Source organism: Balearica regulorum, chromosome 6, assembly GCF_011004875.1.
Source record: "Balearica regulorum gibbericeps isolate bBalReg1 chromosome 6, bBalReg1.pri, whole genome shotgun sequence".
In the NCBI taxonomy this organism is placed as follows: domain Eukaryota; kingdom Metazoa; phylum Chordata; class Aves; order Gruiformes; family Gruidae; genus Balearica; species Balearica regulorum.
Window position 1 is genome coordinate 9,112,468 of NC_046189.1, and position 18,104 is coordinate 9,130,571.

The window sequence follows — 18,104 nt, forward strand, 5'->3', positions numbered from 1 at the left end:
GTGTGCGACTCCCGTTACCAGGAAAGCGTGCCAGCTTGGCATGCATCCCCTCTCTTCCCAGCACGCCCGGTGTCTTTACATTTCTGCTTTTCCCGCTTTCAGACGCGATTCTCCTTCGTGATAAAGTTTCTGTGCATCTCCGAACAGGCTGCTTAATGACTTTTTTTTTGCCCTCATCAACTCAGAATATTTTGCCTGCTGCATTTTTCCTATCTGAATATAAACATGGGAGAGACGAAGAAATCAGTGCTATTGAATGATTAGGTAGAGATATGCCGGTGGCTTTGCTTGATTAATGGATTTACGGTGTACGTTACCCATAGGCAGCTTTCCAGTGTCTTTCTCTAAAACAAGGTAAATTGCTTAACAGGCTATCTTTTGTAAAATACTGATAAGCAGGCGATACTCGGTGCATGCGTGAATGTCTAGGTAGGGAGAGCCAGGATGTACAGTCATTTTGCCCCTGCTAGTCACAGCCGCTCCTGCAGGCGCTTGAGGAATGCAGGATGTGCCCCAAATAGGGCTTTACAAATATTCCCCGCTGCGGTGATTCCAGCCTTTCCCAGCATTCGTATTAACTCGCGCTGACAACAACAGGATTTTCGTGACGGTGACTGTAGCAGAGTGCAAATCGTTTTTTTTTCCCCTTTCCTGCCAGCCGGAAAGCGAAGGTAAAGACTTGCTGTGCTGACTCAGATGAAAGGTTGAACAAGCCCGGGCTCCTGTCTCTGGCAGTGGCCAGGGAAGCTTGTAGAGAGTCGAAGAACAGAACAAGCATAGAGTACTACTTTTCCCCACTCCATCCTCCTCGCAAAGTGAGTGTTTCCAGCTCTGGCGTCTATTCTGACAGGATAAGAAAGAATAACTTAAAGAAATGGGGTGGTGAGGCGAGGAGAGAGGCGTTCTCTTCAAAGTACTAGCAGGGTTTAGTTTTCTGATCCGGAGCCAAACGCAACAAAGGTACTTGCCAAATGCCCTTGCGATGGGACTTGTCCTAGGGCTTTACAGCATCGCACCTCGCTGCTCCGCTTCTGCTGGAGTCAGTGGGGTTCCTCTCGTGCCGAGGCTGCCGCCCAGCCCGCGCGAAAATCCTGCTGCTCCTGACGGTAGGGCACGACTCCGCGGCGTGAAACACCGGGAGAGCCCTGTCCCACTGTTAGCAGGGCAAGCCATTAGTGAGAGCTGTAATTTCTTCTTGGCTAGTTGAGACTGGGAGGGACACGTACGCTGCACAGGGAGACAGCCTGCTTCGCAGTACTGTGCCGGTTATCACAGCGACCCGTGGATTGAGACCACCTTCTGAAAGTTAGGCGCATAGAATCATAGAACAGTTTGGGTTAGAAGGGACCTCAAAGCCCATGTAGTTCCAACCCCCCTGCCATGGTCAGGGACACCCTCCGCTAGCCCAGGTTGCCCAAAGCCCCATCCAACCTGGCCTTGAACACTTCCAGGGATGGGGCATCCACAGCTTCTCTGGGCAACCTGTGCCAGCGTCTCACCCAGGAGACATGTGGCTTTCTGGTCTGCAAGTGCACGTTGCCAGCTCATGTTGAGCTTCTCATTAGGGTAGATGTTGGGCTGGTCCCTGTGGTTCCTAGTGTCTACTCATGACCAACCTTGTATCGTACCCCCGTTTCCTCGATGTGTGGAGCCACATTCGGTCTGGTTATAAATCTGCTAAAGGTGGTGGCATCAGTACCATGCTCCTCTGAGGCACTGGTGCCTGGACAGTCCCACCTCAGGATTAGGTCTGCTGAACTACGTATACATTTACTGCAGAAAATGCACGAGAGATGGAGGCAGAAGAGTGACTCCAGGTTGAAAACCAAAATTCTGTTTGCATGAGATGCCAGGTTTTTTAACTGCACAGCACTCTTCTAGCCTTTCCAGTTGCATAACACTGATATTAAAGCAAAGGGATGTTTCCTGTCTGTCCATTTTTATGTCCAAGGTTTAAAGTTAGCTGGACAGTGAGCTTCTGACTTGGACGTTTTCTTTCACTCCTGAAAAAAACCCAAACCAAAACAACTTTTAAAGCTTTTAATCTCAAAAGCAGCATAGTCTGGAAGCATCAGTTTTTCTTCTGTGTCATTAAACCTCCAGTCTGAATTCCCAGAACTGTATTTCTGAAGGAGAGCGTCCATAGGCAGGTGTCATTTGCCAGCTGATTCGGACCTTTGGCAGTTCCTAGCTCCGAGCAAGCTTCCTCGGCATAGCAACGCACCGCAGAACTGGTAAGCTGGCAAACACCGTTCCCTGCTTCAGAGAGGTTGCAAGTACCAAACGCACCGGGGGATCCTGCCAAACAGACTGCAGGCTGGGGAGGTCAGAAACAACTTAGACACACCTGGAAACACTCATAAAGCACTTGAGCCTCATCGCTGTTGCTCAAGGTGTCCAGCAGCTCTGCTAACATTTGGACGATGTGTGAGCCAGACAGGTGTGGCTTCGGCAGCTTGGATGCCCCGAGAAACTCAACAGGCTAAAATCACAGAGGTGACGCTCGTCCGCTTCTTCATGTGTTCGTACGCGTGTCTCTCTAGCCCTTGGGTAGGGAGAGAAGATCCTGACTTTTCCAGGTACCCAGATGCAGAAAGGACAGGAATAAAACCACCCATGGTTGTGTTCAAAGAGAGCGAGAAGCAGCCGTGCCCGCTGGCATCAGCCTGGGAGAGGCTCAGAAACGTCCGCAGGCAGGTGGGTCACCGCTGCCGGTGGCACAGCTCTGCTCCTGCCCTTCCCCTCCGCCCTGCCCGCCTTGGCAACAGCATCTTCCAGCCCGGGATGAGCCACGTTCTCCGAACTGATCTTGCGTGGCCGTGGGATGCCTTTAGAAAAAAGTTAATTTTGGAGAAAGCCAGGGTACAGCTGCTTTTGAGAATTAGACACTTACAAGCATTTTGAAGTCGCCACAACTTGAAATGCTCAGAATCACTGGCCAATGTTATGCAGGCACGTATTGCTCCGTAAATGCTTCCCGTTGTTGTTGTTACGTCCTAGCTGTGCGTTCCAGCCGGGTGTTTCTTTTGCTGTGAGTCATAGCACTGCAGCCTTGAGAGGCACCATCGCTGTGGCCACTGAAAACGGAGGCTTGAAACCTTTGACGAAGAGCAGTGGAAATCAGGAGATTGCGACGGGGTTACCTATTGTCCGCATGGAAGCTAGCGGCTGCGGGGAACGGCAACGGGGAGACTGCCCAGGAGCAATGGCTAGAGCGTTCCTCGGCCCCTTCCAGCCGAAGGGTAGCGCACACGTGGGCTCGCCGCGCTCCCTTTGTTCGAAGGATAATTAAGCTTTGAAGCCTTACCGAAATGGCTAACGTGCGGTTAGGAAGCTCAGAAATGGAGCCCCGTGCTGAGGTGCCCCCCACCGCTCGGGGGCTGCGCTCTCGTGCTGCCCCTTGCGTCCGGAGCGCTCGTAAATAGAGTTTCCTCTCTCGTGAGAAATACTGATGGGATTATAATTGTTTTGGTGATTTTGATGCAGAGCAGCGGTATTATAGATACCGTGCTGTTATTTAGTAGTATTCATTTTCAACATGGCTAACAGGTAGCCAGCGCAAACCTCGCCCTGCGTGGCTTGATGCTCCTGAGAGGCAGACGTCGTCCGGACAGAGTTTCTTGCTCCCTGATGCTGCAATACGCCATGCTCTTTCCAGCGCAAAGGCAGCAACCCTCCCTTGTTCTGTGCTGGCATCTGCAGGAAAGAAAATCGTGGGTTCCAGGCTGAAATAATTCCTCTTCCGTGGTAGCTGTATGCTTTCGGTGTATCGGGAGCAGAACATCAGGCTAGAACCAGGCCTTCTGCTTAACTGGCTTTAGAAGTGTGCTTATTATCACTAACCAGGGGTTTTTAACAGCCGTGGGGAAGTTGAACACCACCTTGGCAGTTATTCCACAGCGTGCTTTTACAACCGGTTCTCTGGAGCGTTGCACCCTGAAATCGGGCGTACCGGTATTGTGTGGGGCACGGCACGTGCGTCTGCAGGACCGTGACTTTTGGTACTTTTTGTTGCCGCAAGTGGCAGCGTCATACCTGACGGGAAACGATGCTTGTGATGAAGCCAGGCAACCCTCGCCCTGATGTCCTCGGTCCTGTTACCAGCGTGGCCGGGAGAGTCCTTAGAGCATCTCGAAGGAGCTGGCTGGGGCAGAGGAAAGGCGATGCCGGGACTGGGCAGAGCGAGGGTGAGGCGATGGGGTACCGCCGTGGACGGGATACAAGCGAGCTGGGCCTGAGGAGCCTTGGTTCGGCTGCCGGTCCTCTCAGGTGAGGCTTGACTACAGAATTGTGAACCTCAGGCAGTAGGAACTCTGATTTCTTGCTCAAAGCTGGTATATTCCCTGCCACAGAAACTGCATTAACTCCTTTAGTGACAGTTTGTAGCACAAATCCTGGCTGTTTAATTGGATTTATCATGGCTATTGGGAGCATAAATGTGTTTACAGATTTGTTGTGAAAGCTTTTTTGTGTGTTTTTCTCATAGCAAGTCAACTTCCATGTGGTGCAATTATGTTCAAGATGTTCCCTGTAGCACTGGAGTAATGTCAGATTATACTGCGTGCGCATGTTGTTCTTCAAAAGGATTTTATCTGAGGCACAATGCACCGCGTCGCAAGGAGAAAGGGAGCTTAGTCTGTTATCAGGAAAGGCGTGCAAAGCTTAAAACACAAGAAATTCTGTCAAACCCTGTTGTCTTCTTATAGAGAAATGCTTGCCTACTGAAAAGTGAAACTTTTTCCCCATTAACTTTCTTCCTGCTCCATCCAACTCTGCCAGAACTAAGTCCATCCACCCGCAGCTCGCTGCTTCTGTGCCGCAGCCTTTTCAGCACCGAAAGGTTGAAGCGAACGCAGCGAGACATCTCAGAGACGAGAGTCAAGGCGGGGGGAGAGGGGACTTTCGTTTGGTTCGGAAAGGTTCTTAGTTTTCGGTTGGTTTGTTATCCCCCGTAGTTTGGCCTAGCCTGGCAGCGTGTTTGCTGCAGTCGTACAGGAGCCTCGCGTGAAGCGCGCTTGCGGTGCCAGCCGCGGGGATGCTGCGGCACGGGAACCGCCGTCAGGCGTGGGATGTTCCGGCAAACCGTGCTGCTCCAGGGATGAAGCTGGCCCCTACTGCTCATTGTCAAATTTTCCTTGATTTTTTTTTTTTTATTGTTATTAACTTGGGTAACAATGCAATTTCACAATGGAATTTCCTGCCTGATGGCAGTTCAGATATTAAATGTCACATCTGCCTAATACTTTCATTCTTAACTATGACAAGTTTTCCCAGCTCTTCTGAAAGAGTTGTGATGTGTTTCATTCCCTGCTGAATGATAGTCAGAAACCAAAATTTGTTCTGTAACCCATTATTATTACTATTATTACTAATTGTTGTTACTAGTGAGCCTTGTAGAGGAGTGACTTGGAACAGCAGCACAACAACGCTCCCCGCTGTGGGAAGGGTCAGGATTTTCAGATGCCGCCATTTGGAGCCTGTAACCGATTACTCTGTCTGTCGGTCGCAGGTTTGCTTCTCCAAAGTTGTGGCGAGGGACGATCTCCAGGGACGTGCCTCTGCTCTCTCTTGCTGCCTCTTGTGTCCGTCCCCTCCTCGCAATGCCCCTCTGTCCACGGGGAAGCTGCCGAGCCCGCGGCTGAGGCTGGCAACGCGGTGAGCAACGCGGCCGCTTGAAAACTGGAAGGCTCAAAACTCGTGTTCCCCTGGCCAGAAAGATGGATGGAAAGATCAAAGAAGAGGACGCACGGCTTGAGAGGTCGTAGTGGGCCTCTTGGGAAGGCAACGCAAGGCAGCATCGCTGTTGCAACACATATAGAATATCTGGGCTGCAAAAATGCCTATAGATAGGCACGAGGAGCTTGCGGCTGCGCTTAGTCCGCCTCTCGTCGAGGAGGTCCTGGCAATTACCTGCCTCTCTGTCGTAAGTGCTAATGAGGTAAGGGAGCAGGAGAAAGGACACAGGTAGAAGGGAAAATCCATGTGGCAATTGCTTACTCAAAAATAAAGGTGAGGCGTCTCCGGCACTCCGATTTCTGGTGGCCCCACGCAGATTCGCGCCAGCTGAGAGCCTGGCCCCAGCAACTGAGAGCGGGGCTCAGCTGAAGGCGTAGTGACTGGGTATGCAAGCTTCACACAGTATTTCTCATTGGCTTAGTAAACCCAGATCTGCAGAGCTACTTTGCTGTTGGAAAATTTGGCCTTGATTTCAAAAAAAAAAAAAAAAAAAGCCTGAAGCTCTGTGCAGGTATGTAAGAATGTACCCAAGAATGTACAAACACCTTTGTGGGCTTAATCGGGTAGATATTTGCCAAATTTTCCAGAACAGTTCGTACGTTCAGAAGAAAATCACCATTAAAAAGCACAAAGAATACTTTACAGAAGTTCAGTGTCCAGGCCATTTTACAGAATTCAGGTTTTTACTCTGCTTTAATCTGGTTCAAAAGCCTGAAAGATGAGCCATTTTTAAGTATTTCACAAGACCCATGAGTCATGCAAAAACCCTATCACATTTTTCCCTCTGGTTGAAATCACAGAAGTTACAAATGGTAAAAGAGCTATTAAATCACAGGCAAAGAATGCTGCATGATGGGTTGGTAATAATAAATAAATAACACCCCCCACCCCCCGTTTTTTCTTCTAGGTTATAATTCCCTGGGCATGAATTCAACAGGTAAGAGCGAGGTATCGCAGCTTACCCTCAAAAAGGAGTGGCATGCAGCTGTACCCCTTGGAGAGTCGCTATTCCTTCCCTTAGTTTCTTTACTGCTCCAGGCAAACGGAGATTTTAATACCACTCCTTTATCTAGCACAGTTAATTTCCCCACCCTGTACCAGCTCAACCTCTCCGGCAGGTATGTTGGGGGATGGTGGACCCAAGCTTTCATCTGCTCCCAAGTCTTCGGCTGACAAAATCGCCCCTTTGTGATCCCACAGAACCTGCTCCGTGCCCGGATCGCTCTGGGCAGGCAGGTAAGAGGTGACAGCGTGTCCGTGTGCTGTACTTCTCTAGTGTTAGGATACCCGTATCCCCTAAATATTTTTATTAGCAGAATAAATCCTGTCCGGAACTGCTGCTGGGATCTGTGGGTAAGCGCCGGACTGGCCTTTCAACTTTTTTTTTTTTTTTTCCCTCCGCGTTTATTTTTTATTCCACTGTAATTGTTGAAATCCTCCTCTTTTTAGTCTCTTTTCCCTAAAATGCTGTGGTCAGACTTCCCATTCGTTGTGTTCTTTGTTGGCCGGGAATTTCTAAAGACCGAGAAGGAATTGAAGGAAAGCTCTAGGCAGGGGGTCTTACGTGACCATAAACCATAAGAGCATTTAATCAGAGGGAAAGTCTCACTTTCTAGTTCAGTCACATATTGGAGGTCAGAGATTACATTTGGCAGAAATAAAAATAAACTCAAATAATAGGAAAAATGTGCTATTTCTGCAAGTGTTTTGTGAAAAAAATGAGGGGAAAAATATTTTTCATTGCTTACGTGGCTGAAATCTATGTGATTAAACTGGGTTTTAGCTGAGGGAAAATAGCATAGTTCAGCGACTTTGCTTGTGGCACAGAGAGGAATGGTTCTGCTCCTCAACAGACCTGAAAAGTTCTTGCCGTTGAACAGATTCCTAATGGGTTCCCCTTGTTACTTTCCTCAGGTTCCCATCGTCACATGTTTTTTTTTTCCTTTCCCGCAGTCACTTCATTCTCTCTCTAACCAGTTCCTGCTGGAGGAAAAAAAGAGAAGAAACCCAAACCACCGTCAGTCAGAACTGCGCACGATGCTTTCAGTGGCACCCCTCGGAGCGGGACCGTTGTCACCAGCCATACGGTGGACAGCAGGGACCCCCAAACCCTGGTCCCCTAGTCACGCGTGTGGCAGGAGAAAGCACGAGGTCCTCTTCTAGCATCCTGCAGCCGTTGATCTAGAGCCTAATCCACTTCTCTGCGCAATGTGAGGGGAGATGGTTAGTGGCAACCTCTGGGCGTTCAGCTTCTTCCTTGTTCCCCGTCGCTGTGCGGGATCTGCCGTCTGATATTCCCTTTAGCAGTACATGGGAAAGGTCAGTAACACCCCGGAAACATCCTTCCCTGTGAAATGAAACGTGTCCTGCCTGCGGATGGTTGCAAAATTCTACGCGTTGTAATGAACTGAGATACTAACTTATTGTAAAATATCTTTTGTGTATGTTAACTTAATGAGCTGGGTCTTGCCAATGCTAAAAATAAGTCTCAGTATAGAAAAGGCTTATGGAATCAGCAAAGTTGCTCATTCCCACAAAAAAATTCTTCTGTTGTCAAAAATATCCGATCATGTAACATCTCTAGCTCTCTGTTTCTGGTGGAGCAGCACCAGACCTACTTACCCCTGCTCCTGCAGGTAGCGGGTCTAGTGAGTGATTGTAATATCTTGTATAGTGAGGATGCTGATGTAAGACTTCTGAAATCGGATACAAAGATGTATTGATTTTTTTTTTTAAATCAACTCAAGGTAAATACCTGGCATGGAGAAATTTAATCCAAATGATTAAAGTTTAGCAAGATCAAAGCATCTCAAAACAAGGTGTCATTACAGGAGATGTTAGGTAAGAGATGAAGCGCTCAGCCCTGCTAGTACTCATCGCCGTAAGATGGATCAGCGCCTTAAGAAGATAATGTATTGTTCTGTCTTTGAAAAGCTGGCAGCTAATATTGAAAACAAAAAGGCCTGTACAACGATTATTGGAGTGAACCTTGCAGCTATCCACATATTACTCAAAGGTGACCATGTCTTTTCTGCTTTGTTTCTTAGCAAACCACCATGGAAGGGGTTCTGCGTGTATTTTAGTTGTATTCAATACCTGTACGTGACCTTTCTCACGGATGTCAAACTTGCACAGAGGAAAGCAAGCCGTGGGCTTTGCTTTTGTCTGTTTGTTGCTAAAGCCTGAGTCTCTCACGTCTGTGGTGGCCACCAGTTGCTTTCTGACAGATCACAAGGCCAGTCTTTGGTCCCGTTCGTCCAGCTATCCCCGGTGCTCTCTGAGGCACCACCACCAGGGTCCTATAGCAGGAGAAGACCATTTTTGCTGCTCTACCTCGAGGAAGCAGCTAGAAGAAGAAGATGGTGGGACTCCTTACTCTAGATGCAGTGGAGGTGGCCATGAGACTGGTCACAGAATGGGTCAGAACCCCGGTGTGCTGGATCCCATTGGCAAGACAGCCCTGGTTTTAGGAGATGGGGGAGCGTGCTGTGTGGATTCAGCAGGTGCAGATGGTGGGGATCAGTTTGACGAACTGATAACAGAGTTTAGCAGAAAAAATAAAATCCCCCTTTCCTAAGGAGAGCGACTTTGTAGGCATTGTGGCAGGACCACCTTAAAAGACACCAAGATGCCTGCTTTATACCTTTGGACAGATGTTTTGCCACATGAAGAGCACTCTCTCTGAAATGCAAAATGCGTGTGTCTGGGTTCTTGTGCAGTGGATTTTCCCTGCGCTGGCTTGTCACCATGGCACTGGACGGGGAAAGCTGCAGATGAAAAGCTTTATGGAGCTGTATGGCTGAAATGTTTCTCCTTTCATCATCCATTTAAAAAAAAATCTAAATGGAAGATGAGAACAACCTGCCTGCTTTGGGTCCAGATGCAAGTAATTATAGGACCAGGCAACAGCAAGGTACGTTCTCAAAGATGAGTAGATGGTTGGGCCCCTTCAGGAAAGCTGCAGCAAACAGGTCATTCAAAAAATAACTTCCTGAGGCTACTGAAAGTGGGTAAAAAGAAATAGCTAATGAAAAAGGGCAAGCGCTGATGAAAAAAGTGTTGTACCTGATATCAGAAACTGATGGTTTTCATTCTGATCCTGAGGGTTTTTTTTCTGTATATACCTTTTAGAGCGCCCTTAAGTCTTCTCAAAAGGTTTTTACTTTTCCAGTGGCATTAGGAAGGCCGAAATGATATTTGCAGTGAGGGTAAGTGACTCTCTTCAGGTTTTGGCACCCACAGCTCCAGATTAACTGGAAATGCAGGCATTTAGTAAACCTGAAAATCAGTGCCTCTCGGCCCTGTGTGCTCCAGAGGATCCAACCTAAGTTTTGTGAGTAGGACCAGAGCAGGAAGACAGTATATGCCACACAAGGGACATATATTTGGGAAAATTAAGCCACCCAGAATGAATGCCAGCTCATAAGGTGGTGGCTTCTGTTCGTCTTGTCCAGACTATCTCATCCGTGGAAGTCAGGGAAGCCCTGCTGTTGGTTCCATCGATGGAAACAGCCAGACTTCCCTTTCTGGTACTAGTTTTGGCTGACCAGAGATGTAATTCTTACCAATTCCTGTAATTTAAAATCATGTCAGGTTTCTAGTTCCCAAAGTAAAAGAGCTCTGTTCAAGGTCCGGAGCGGATTAAAGCAGTGACTGCTAATCCAGAACTGGTTCTTGGGATGCTCCACGAGTAGGGAGGTGGCTTCAACCACAATGAGGTGAAAGGCCAGGGAGGACCTGGCAATCAAAAACCAGCGTGAGGGACAAAAGAACAATACCCATGAGGTATGTATATGTACGCACACCCATATATACAGTTTACAATGCCATGTAGTGACAGGACAAGGGGTAATGGCCTTAAGCTGAAGGAGAGGAGACTTAGTTTCGATATCAGGAAGAAATTCTTCACTGTGAGGGTGGTGAGGCACTGGCACAGGTTGCCCAGAGAAGCTGTGGATGCCCCATCCCTGGCAGTGTTCAAGGCCAGGTTGGATGGAGCTTTGGGCAGCCTGGTCTAGTGGACAGTGTCCCTGCCCATGGCAGGGGGGTTGGAACTACATGGGGGCTTTGAGGTCCCTTCCCACCCAAACCATCCTGTGATTCTATATCTCAATGATACAGAAATGTTCCCTGCCTCACCACCAGTTACTAACTTGTTGTGTTCCTTCCAGAAAGAAAATCCTTGACAGACTTGAAGTGATGAGTAACGGCTCCACTTTCTTCCATTCCAGCTGCCTCACAAGCACGTACATTGGTCCCTCATTGGCCCAAAAAATTAGAACGTCTCAACCTTGTCTTGTTGTCCCACGTCTGTCCCATCACTAACCAGTTGCTCGCTGTTGTGGTGTGCGCACCATTAAGCCAGGTACGGCACGGTCATCTTCTCTCAGCAGACACTGTTTTTACAAGAAGAAAGAAAATACTGATAAACAGCGGTATATGTCTAGGGAAATGTCAGCACTTAAACCCGAGTCTCGCTTTTCCCTCTGCCTTGTCATTGCTGGATCCTCTGCCCTTCCTTGCAAGTGGGTTTGAGGAGGTGGTTGTTTTGGCTGGAATTGGAGAGGCACAGGTGGTACCACCAGCTGTAAATTGGAGGAGGCACTTCCTGACTATGACCACTGCCTACACGCAGATCATTGCCAAGAGAGGAGCTGGAAGGCGCAGAAGCCTTCTCCTTACTTGGAAAAAGGGCCTGGAGGATAATCATTGCTCCCCTCTCCCGCAGGCTTTCACCTGTAGGCTTGGGGCTTCTTTGCAAGCGCTTGACTTCCCAAAATGCTGTGATGTGAATAACACTCAGCCGTCACTGAGAGGTGGATAAACCGAGGCATTGAGTATTGAAATTCATGCACCTAACGTTTAGGGGCTTGGGAGCTCAGGAGATGTAAGTGCACGGCGCTTTCGAAAGCCTGCTTCCTTTTTTAAAGCATTTCAGCGTGGATTTGGATGTCTGCTTAACCACGGTAAAATAGGTGGTGAATGAGTAACTCCTTCATCGCTGCGAGGTCAAGATTTTGCCATCTGGCTTCAAGCACTTGTGGCGAGAGGCTTGTGCCAAGCTGCAGAGCCGAGCACGCGACGGGGTCTCCCGTGAGCAGTTTGGGATGCTGCTTTTGGGGGCGAGGGTGTGTTTTTGGAGGGCACTGCCGGCCACCTGCGTAGGCACGACCGTCCTGGTCTTGACTGTGAGCGCACGCCGCCATTTGCAGTCATGTATTTTTATTGCCGGGTTACTGGCCCTGACTCCCCTTGTCTTCAGGAAATTCGGGGTGCCGTGAGTCCTCGCTTGCCGAAAGCCCTTTCCCTGGTCCCTTTGGCCCATTGCCTCCTCACTGTCTTGGTTTTCACCTTGCGTCCTGAACGTGGGTCCACCGCACGGCGAGCGAGGGAGAGGCGTCGGAGGATTAACCCACCACCGCGTGCTCCTCGCCCACGCGCGCGAGGAGAGCGCCAGATTAAAAGATTAAAGTTACAAACTGAAAACCCCCTCGGGCTACTGATGAGATCTGAGCTGCTGGCTGCGAAGCCAAACTCCCACTCCGGAGGTGCGGTGCCGCGCGCGCTGTCGCTCACGCCGGAGCTGCCGGCTCCCTCCATCCCTTCCTGCTGACGGCTCCGGCTATTTTTACAGACTGAGAATGAAATAATAAACTAGTGTTGCCCCGAAGGAGGGTGCTGAGCAATGTCTCGGCGATACCCGGGGGCTCGGGGGGGTGTTCCCAACCCTCCCCTGTATCTTCAGTAGGGCTGGGCAAAGAATGGCCTTTTTCGGTTTTATAACCATAATGCTATTTCCGTGCCTGTTGCTGCAGGTATGATACCAAATGAAAGGAAATTATTTTTATTTGACCAAAGCAATGAGCCTGAGGCAAGAGGATGATTCCATTTAATGCTCTGAGCTCTCTGTACTCAGCTCTCAAAAGTAATTTTTTCCCCCTTCTTTTTTTTTTTTTTTTTTTTTTGTTGCCATTGGTTTTAAGTTCGGGGTGCTTTTTATCAGAAACAGGCCATTTCAAAGCAAAAAGTTCAGCTCTGCTATCTCGAAAATGTTGAAATGGTATATTTTGAGCACCGGCACCTTGCTGTCCCGGCAAGGAACGGCGTGGCGGTGCGCGTGGTGGCCAGGCAAGCAGCCCATAGTTGGACTGTCACCCGCCCGACGTTCAGCCCTTCCCCGCCTTCGGCTGCGGGAGCGCGCGTCGCTCGGGGCTGTGCCTCAAGGGAGGACAGCAGCAGGACCCGTGTTTCCCGAGGGACTGAAGCGGGCACGGCTCTAAAATGGAGTCATTCCCAGGTTCTGTGCCTGGTTTGATGAAGACGAAATGAGGAGTTTTAGCAAAGTCTGGTTTTATGAACCGTATGCTTGCACGGGTCTTTGCGATGAATCTGTATCCTCAAACTGATTATAATTTTGTTTACGTAGGATTAATCTAATTCAGATGACTGGATGAAATTCTTTGATCTTCGGGTTACAAGAGGTGAGACTATGATGACTTTAAACAGTTGCTCCTGGCCATAAAAACTATTCATTTGAAAATCAATAGAAAGATATCACTTGCAGCGCTGATGAGATAATTTCCTCTGCTACTCAGCCCTGACCTTGTTCTCCTGGTTTTCACCCTTTTCACCCTCTTGTCAAGTTTAAACATCTTTTTTTTTTTTCCTGGAAGCTCCACCCCACCCCATCCTGCACAGCTTTTTTTTTTTTTTGGGGGGGGGGGTTACCATCCTTTTCATTTGAAGCCACTTTCTGATTTACGTGCACCTCGCATGCACTCTTCTTCAAAACTCTTTTCCCAACGGTGCATTCAGTCAGGTCTTGTAGCGGCCAAAAATGCATCCCACTCCATATTTGTTCTGCATTGTGTTGGATGAATCTATAGGTATCGTGTTTTGGAGACCGTGAACTTTCTGGGGCATGGTCTCTAACGAGTGCTGGCGTCTGTTCAGCAAGTCCTGGCCGTTGCACAATGGTATGAATATTTATGATGCTAATTAATAATCCCTGCCTCTGACCCGGCACTCTTCTTCAGCAGATCTAGAATTGCTTCACTGAGGAGGCAGTCAAATCATTATCCTAATTTCCAGATGGGGAAACTGAGGTGCCGGAAGGTGAAATAACTTGTCCGACATCGGCAGATGAGAGCCAGAATGGGAGCGCAGCGGTCTGGCCCCAGCTACGTGGTCCAGCCACTAGACCCTGCGGCCTCCTCTGCGACAGCTAATAAAATTCATGCTTATGCCATGCATTTTTGTCTCCTCCATTAACAGCAAACAATTTGAGTAGGGTTTTTTTTTTTTTTCTCAGGCATTAATAGCCTCCCTAAGAAATATGTCTCAACATGCATTTTCAGCAGCGCTCCTGCATGTGTTGTGCCCCAGCTAGCAGCTGTGACCTGCTAGAAGGAGGCAGACTGGGGCGAGGGGGCACCTACACCCCTCCACTCCTCCTCCTCATCGTCCTCCTCCTCCTCCTCCGGTGGCAGTCGGAGAGGCTGGGGACCGACCACGGAGACGTTCTGCGTGGAGCTCCTCGGGGAGCTGCACCAGCTGCTGTGTTGGCAGCCTTGGAGCTGCCTCTGGCTCTGACTTGCCGTCTTGTCTCCTTGAATATAATCGCTCGCTGCTGATTTTTTTTTTTTTTCTTTCCCTTTGATTCTGTGGCACTCGTATCCTACTCAGATTCCTCGTCAATCTTGCAATCTGGGGAGTCTGAGGAAATAGAGAACTGATCATCTGCACATTTCTTCTGTATATTATGAAAGTGTCCCCATGCCATGTGTGATTCCAATCTTTTTTTGTTTGATCAGACAGAACATCAAGGAGTCAGACTGTACCGGCGAGGTCTGTGCGCTGAGCCGGGAAGGAAGGAGCCGCTTCTGCAGAGATAATCCCTGCTCCCAGCTCCGTGGAGGTGACAGCACATCTATCGCCCCCCCCTTTCTGACCCTGTGCTTTACCCCCCCCACGCCCCACGCTGCTCAGCCTTGCAAATTGTCTCTGGCAGAGCACGTTACCTCCCTTGCAGAGCCCGCTGGGGCAGGACCGCTTGAGCAGCAGTGGCTACGGGGAGTCCCTGAGGAGCAGCAGATCGTGTCTGCCTGGAGATCTGCGCGTGCCACGGATGAGCCCGTTTCTCATTCTTTGGTGGTCCTGAGGAACCCAATCACTTCGAGGAAGTGGCCAGAATTTTAAGCGGAGGCTTTTTTTCCTCTCTTCCGTGTGTAAACGATGCCCGCTCAGGTACCTTAGCACAGTGGTAGAAAAAGCACGCGTAGAAGGTTGGGTGGTTTATTTATATTTACCCATAAGTTTATTTATAATTACCCATATACGATATATATTTATATAAATAAAATATACTCTAAATATATATACCTACATATATATTTTTCTATGTTTTTCTGTATTTATTTGTTATATTTATACATTTTTATAGAAGGTTGGCTTTATTTGGGTGCAAAGGTGTGTGTGCTCTTTGTGCATTACCGTGAATGTTCATCGCAAGCTTTTCAGCGCTGTCACGCTGAATGGCCCGTGTCACGGAGATGATCAGACTAGATAGTCCTCACGCTAGGTAAGGGTCTTAAAATTTGGCATTCGTTCCCTAGCTTGCAAGCATTTTAGGAAAGACAGGAGGTCTGAAATAGAGGTTGTCTTCTGAGCTGAAGTTCTGCTACCTCCATCATGGAATCCACCTGATTTATTTACTTTCATAGCGTTACAATTTCCTGCTTTCAGCTACCCACTCTCAGTACGCTACAACCATTTCAAAACCAAAATATAAAAGCATGAAAACAGCTATAAAATTACCAGAACTCTCTCCATCCCACCCTTCCCGTTCGTGCAGGGCAAGCGTCTTCTGGAGACTTTTACCTGCAGATGTCAGGACATTTGGGAGAAGGACCATCCTCTGTAGGACGGAAGCGGAAGCAGTACCTGGGCAGGAAAGTATTTGAATTTTAATGATAGGACAGCGCTAAAAAATACTGTAAAAACACTTCCTTGCTTTTCGCTGGGGAAGTCTCAGTTTGTCTCATCAGCTGCCTCTGGCTTTTTGCCCGGCGTTCTCAGATCTACTGGTGAAGGGAGACAGCAGAGCACGTTTGTCCTATTCCTCTCCCCCAGCGCGAGATGCCAGACTGGGGCAGATAGGCCACCGTTCCTGGCCTAAGCATGCACCACCGAGGGGGCCACAGTCTACTCAGCCCTCTCCTACGTCAGCCCTGCTACGTGCAGTAGCCCCGGACAGGGCTGAGTTACACCTCGTCCTCAGGCAGCCCTCAGGAGCACGGCCAAGTGCTGCCAGCATCGCCGCAAATCCGTTCGGACGCTCCCGAAGAAGTGATGTTAGTCTCCCCAGGACGGGCACGCCCGAGTCCCAGCCCAGGATCACGCTGGGTGGACTGCAGAGGGGTCCTGGGAACTTCTTGCAGGAGATGGGATTTGCATCGACCGTCCCTGGTGGAAACTTGACTTCCCGCCTTGACGTACGCCATCCCCGCTCCTTTTCCCCGTAGGAGCGGCTGCATTTCTGTTGGACTGGAGACATGGTATATAAAGCATTTAGGACAGAAAGTCTATAGAAGTGTGATACTAATAATATTTTACAGCTTTAATTACCATGATTGTAGTGCCTAAAGGCGTATGCAAAAACATTTTGAGTGGGAGGAGGGAAGGCAGCGCTGTGAACATTTTTGTGGTTTTGCTGGGCAATGTGCAATTGAGTTTTCTCATGGGAACCACAGCATGGCAGGGAGAAAAGCTGCCTCTACCTCCTCCTCTGCTCCGTCGGGATACTGGATCTGCTCCGTCGGGATACTGGATCACACCCCAAAGTCAAGGAGACAACTGCGGTCAGCCCGGTCCCAGGCAAAAGCTGGGCTGACCGTGCCTCTGCTTTGCAGAGGGGCTCCCAGCGCAGACGCTGCCCGGTTCTGCAGGCAACAGGTATTCCTGACCCAGGCGCCATCCCTGCGTGCGGGCAGCGGCAGCTTTGCCCGCGGGATGATTTTAGGATCGCGCAGTTGCCGAGTTGCGGCGTCGATTTGTCAGCAGCCCCAAGAGCAGCGTGCCTGTTTCTCGGCCAGGGCACGCGATGCAGACGGAGCCTTCGCTCCCGCCGGCCGACCGCCCGTCCGTGCCACGCGTACGTGGGCGGGGGAGAGGCGAGGGGACGGACAGAGGGGCCCCGTGTGCCTGGGCGAGCCCTCCGGCGCCTGCCTCGCCGCCTCCCAGCGCCCTTCCCCACGGGAGGCCGCGCAAAGCGACGAGCTGGATGGTCACGACTAATTGCACAATAGGAAAATGCCCCACGCGGGAGGGCAAGTGCTTAGAGTTTAGGTGCTGCAAAATAAAACCGGTATGAAATAAAGACGCTCGCGTTACCCCACCTGCAGAACGCTGTCCTCCATCTTTAGGAAACTTTTAACAACTTTGTTCCTAGGTCATGTATTAACTTTCAGAAGTACGCGTGTAGTTTCTGCGACAGCGATTTGCCGCAGGTTCGTTATCAGCCAGTAGCCTTCCACCTGAAAACCAGAGAGAGATTCAGTTTCGTCTGGGGGGGGTTACCCAAGAGCCGGTCCGTGACCGGCCGCGCGTTGTGAGGAAACCTTCCGGCAGCCACGGCGCTGACTGGAGGGCAACGCAAACCCAAGGGAAACCCTGCGAGACGGGTGCTCCTGGCCGCGAGAAGAACGGGACGTTGCCTACAAGACAAGTCTGTTTAATGGAGGCTGGTTGTCTTCACGCTCTGTTTTTTCCCCCCACGCCATCCTTTTTCTATTATCCGCGCTAAAGATGATTTAGGCCACGCTTTAACGCGTGTTTTAATCAACTCCCCCCCTCGGTTAAATACACGGTATCGTTTGTCCTCGCTCGATTTGACGTTTGGTATTTTGTACGGATTTTTGTACCTCCGTGCACAGATCTAAAAACCCAGAACAAGGAATTCTAATGAAATCCCAGTATCTTAAAAAAAGGGATCAAGGTCTGACCCTCGCCGAGACTCCCGTAAGGAACGAGACTCCAACGTCCCGTGGTCACGTTGCATTTGGGATGTCAGGTTTTCACAAAGAAGAGAAATCTACCACCGGGTAATCGCACGGCCGACGGAGGGCGGCTCATGAAGCTGTAGAAGGAGATCCTCGACATCGCCGCCCAAAGTACCCCGAGCTGTCGCCATCGCCCGGCGTCACTGCTGCGCCCCAGAAGAACCACGGGCAGCTTTCTGAAGTATGGGTTCAGGCGGGGAAAAAAGGAAGATCGACTTTATTTCTGCTCGGTATTTTGAGATCCGCCACTCGCCGTGCTCCCCGAACGCACCTCACAGCCCGCCGGCCGGGGTACCGTCACCTCACGTT